Here is a 4,965-nt window from a genome sequence, read left to right as displayed (position 1 = left end):
ACTAAAACTTAAAGTGCAAGAAATTAAAAAGAATTGAATCTTAAGTTGCAAGAAGAGTAAATAACTGAATCTTAAAGTGCAGGAGTTAAAAGTGTAGAAATATTAAATAGCAAGGAAACTTAAATTGTATGAATAATAAAGGGATTTGGGTTTGGGGAATCAAAATAGCACTAGACAATGTAAATTGCAGCAAGTGCAGAAAAATCACAGTGAAAGAAATTCAAAGAAAGTGATTCATCAGGGATTGGAGATACTATAATCCTTCATGAATCAATTGAGTCTCAACTTCTTTCTCAATCATATGTATAGATCTATGGCGGATTGAAATTGACTGGATCCCAATTCCTTGACAATCCAATCTCTCTAATCACAATCAATTTTGCCAATTCCTTGATCTAATTGTCATGAGAAGAGTTAGAGTAGTGAAGGATAGAGCTTCAGTTCTAATGAAGGTGAATTCCCTTTCTGAGGCTCACACCCACATTCAATTGAATTAAACCTCCTTCCGGAGTGAATAATTCACAATCAAAGTAGGAGATTCCCAATAGCTACACAATTGAATTAAGAAGAAGAAAAATTTCATTGATTCATTGGAATTACAATAGAGCTCCTCCCCCTAATGAAAGTGGGGTTTAGTTCGTCATTTCTCTAGTACCAAAACTGAAAAGAAAAATGCCGAAGGAAAAATGAAGAACAGAAAGAAAATAAAACTCAGATCTAAAATTCTAAAGAAAACTAAAAGAAAAGGTGTAAAAGAAGATATGCCGAAGAAATCCTTATGAAATCAAATCTTCCACTATTTATTCACTTTCTAATTCAGTCATTCAGTCCTTGGAGTGGGCTTTTTGGCCTTCTGATGAAGTGGGTCAGAAATGGTACTTCTATGTAGCATCAGGTGAACGTAGCGTTCTTTCACCGACGCGTGCGCGTAACACATGCGTGCGTGTCGATACTATCTTCTGCCTCAATCATGCTCGCGCGAACCATGCATGCGTGCACGTCCTTTGGCAGTGTTCATTGACTGAACGCTCCATTCGTGCCATGAACACTCTTCACGCGTACGCGTCCTTTGCGCATGCGCGTGGAAGATAAAACATCACTTCTGCGTCCCAGCATCATGTACGCATCTGCGCCAATCACCAATGGTATCACATCGACCCGTGTGTGTCATGCACGCGTGAGCGTCAGTGCCCATCTTCAAATTCAAATTTTGAAAGTATCGCAGGCGTTCACTCAAAGTGAACGTAGCATTCGTTGTTGGTGAACGCTGATCCTTAATCCACGCGTGCGCGCCATGCGTGCATTCGCGTGGATCTCCAAAATTGCTTCCCCACGCGTAGGCGTCTTGTACGCGTGCGTGTCACTTGTGAACGTTGTGTTCTTCAAATGAACGCAGCGTTCATCTGCACCTTGTATTTCTTTCTTCATCTTTTTACCTGCCATCAATCAAATATGCCATCAAAGTCTCACCAAAATCATAAGGTTCACAATAATCAACTAAATTGTGCATAAATCTCATAATTTTGTATAAAATTAAACATGTTTGATTGACCCAAGATAAACATGAAATTCTACTTCAATCACTAACTTATTGTGCAAGAAAGTGTAATAATCCTAATAAAAGCAAGGAAAAATGCTAGTAAAACTATCATAAGATGACTTGTCATCACAACACCAAACTTAAATCTTGCTTGTCCCTAAGCAAGAAAAGAATTATGCACAAAGGTTCTTTTAATTGGAATGGATTGAAGAATAACTTGTAATGCCTTGTGAGTGAAGTGATTAAGTGACAGTGGGGTAAACTCTAAATTATATGCTTATGCAAGGGCTTCCGTGCTTACTAGTCCCTACATTTTAGAAGTCTTAGATCTTAGGATTTTCATTCAAATGATATCATGGAGATTTCTCTATAGGTAATCACCTTGAAGTAGCTCATGGTTTATGTGTTTTGGCATTAACTTTAAAGTGTCATGTCTCAAAGCGGCTCTTTAGATAACCTTTCAATCAATACTCCCAAACCAGTTGGTTTTAAGGTATTAGGTGTTAAAGCACCCCTGAGGATTTACTTTCCCAAGCCTCTCTCTTTGACACAATTTTACTACAAGAATTTTACTAGGATTAGGGATGGCAATACACCCTACCCCGCGGGTAACCACTCCGCCCCTACCCGCTCGGGGCGGGTAATTACCCACCCCGCACCGGGGCGGATTTTTAGCGGGGTGGGTTCTTGAGAGGGGCGGGGCGGGGTCGGGTTTAGGTAATACCCGCCCCTACCCGTCCCGCTATATATATAATATATATAATTTTAATATATAATATGTATAATATATGTAAAATTATTAGTAAATGATTAATAATATTGTATTATATTTAAATTTTCACTTTAATTTATGTTATGTATGTGATGATAGTTATATAAATTTTGAAATTTAATTTTATTTATTGGATTTTAATAATTATAGGGACGGGTAAGGGCGGGGCGGGTTAGGGTTCAACGTTTTACTACCCGCGGGTAGAAGCGGGATGGGTTTTATGCGGGTTGTTGTACGGCGGGGCGAGGTCAGGTAGAGCAAAAATCCGCCCCTACCCGCCCCGTTACCACCCCTAACTAGGATAGTACTCTTTGAGTTCTTATTTCTTTCTTTTTCCTCCTAGTAATTGATGCTCAGAGCCTTTTTCTATGTTCTTTTATTTTTTTCTGTTTCTTTTATTTTCTTTTATTGCTTCTTCTTGGATCAATAAATGTTTGAGACTCTCCACAATACTTCCTTGAACTTTATTTCCTACCTATGAGCTCCCATGCAAGTTTTCATAATCATGCAACCTCAATACATAATCATACAACTAAAACCACCACTTCTCTTAATCTTTTGCTTGCCTTAAAACAAAATTCTGATTCCTCAATCTTTCTTTTCAAAGAACTGTTCTTTTATTTATGTAGAGGACATAAGTTCAAGCAGATGAAGTTGAAAACAAGCACTTAAACCAGAACACTTAGCAGACATAAAAAATTTGCACTAATTTACTAATTAGCAGGGTACACAGAAACTTCCAATTCTAAACATTGCAAAACAAAAGGAATTAAGTGACGATACAACCTCCTAGGAGTGTCTTCCAGCTTTCCTTTTGTCATCATCATCTATAACTTTTGTACTTCTTTTGGTGATGATGTATGATTCATTCAAGAGGCTGAATGCCTTTCCTGCATAATTATTAGAAATTGCTTGTTCCCCAAGTACTTGAAATATGGTTAGCATGCATGAGTAACTGTAGGCTCTTGAACTTACTTTGGTGTGTGAACACCAAACTTAGCTCCTAGCCACTGTCTATGATGCAGCAAGTTGCTATACATGAAACTTTGTGCTTTTAAAGAAAATAGATTATGAACTAGAACTTAAGCAAGTGTTAAGTAGTTTCTCTAATTGTTTGGAGTTGGTAATTGATCTTACAGAGGGATGTAATGTGTTCTTGATGAAATTTGTGGTGGGACACCAAACTTAGAATCACACATTCACCCTTAAATTGTTTTGGTGTGCAACACCAAACTTAGTTCCTTACAATGCAGATAAATCTACTTCACTCTTTATTGAAATAGCTAGAAAAAGAAAACTACCTTCGGTTGGGTTGCCTCCCAACAAGCGCTTCTTTATTGTCACTAGCTTGACATCTTGTCCTTTCTTGTTCAGCTCAGTTCATGCATACTCTCCTCCTTGTTCCAAGATCCTCCAAGGTAGTGCTTGGCTCTGTGACCATTTGCTGTGAATGTGTCCTTTGTAGCTTCATTTAGAAGTTCAAGGCTTCCATATGGAGAAACCTTGGTCACCAGATAAGGTCCAGTCCATTTAGATTTCAGTTTCCCAGCAAAAATCTTGAGCCTGGAGTTGTATAACAGCACATGTTGCTCTGGTTCAAACTCTTTTCTTGTGATCTTTTTGTTGTGCCATCTTTTAGCTCTCTCTTTGTATATCTTAGTGATAAAACACTATTCTATGGTTTATCTTATGCTCAATTGAGTGATTTTTATCAATTCTTTACACACTTATTCATGTAATTTGCATGAGTTTACATTTTTCCTTCCTGATTTTGTGCTATGATTGAAATCATGCTTCTTTGGCCTTATATTTGCTAATATTAATCCTCTCTTATTACCATTAGATACCGTGATATGTGTGTTAAGTATTTTCAGAGATTACAGGGCAGGAATGACTTAGAGGATGGAAAGGAAGCATGCAAAAGTGGAAGGAATACAAGAAACTGAAGGAATTGCCAAAGCTGTCAGCCTGACCTCTTCACACTCAAACGGTCATAACTTGAGCTACAGAGATCCAAATGAAGCGGTTTTACTTGCGTTGGAAAGATAACGTCCGCGGCTTCGATTTGATATATAATTTGCTATAGTGTCTGTACATCTAGGCAACGTGAATGCGTGCTCCACACGGACGCATTATAGTGACGAAAATCAGCGTGGCAGATTTCCCCCTCAGCGATTTCTGGGCTATTTCCGGCCCAGTTTCAAGCCCAGAAAACACAAATTAAAGGCTGCAAAGTGGAAGAATGAAGAGAGACGACTCATAATTCACTTTTCATAATTTAGATGTAGTTTTTAGAGAGAGATATCCTCTCCTCTCTCTTAGGATTTAGGATTAGGATTCCTCTTAAAGGATTTAGGATTTCAACTTCTTCTCAGGTTCAATGTTCCTCTTATTTATTTTATCAATTTAGTTCATGAACTCTTTATGTTTAGATTGATTTTCTTTACTGAATGCAATTTGAGGTATTTCAGATTTATGATTGCTCTCTTTTATTTATGACATAAATAATCTGGATTTTTCCCTTTTGGCTTTGGTTGAGTCATTGGAGACACTTGAGTTATCAAACTCATTGTTGATTGAAAATTGGAATTCTTCAAGAATTAATTCGAGTTCCAATAACTCTAGCCTTTCCCAAGGAAAGGACCTGAGGAAT

The sequence above is a fragment of the Arachis duranensis genome, chromosome 2 (assembly GCF_000817695.3).
Source record: "Arachis duranensis cultivar V14167 chromosome 2, aradu.V14167.gnm2.J7QH, whole genome shotgun sequence".
NCBI classification, from domain to species: domain Eukaryota; kingdom Viridiplantae; phylum Streptophyta; class Magnoliopsida; order Fabales; family Fabaceae; genus Arachis; species Arachis duranensis.
The sequence above is the reverse complement of the archived record's forward strand: the minus strand, read 5'-3'. Positions refer to the sequence as shown.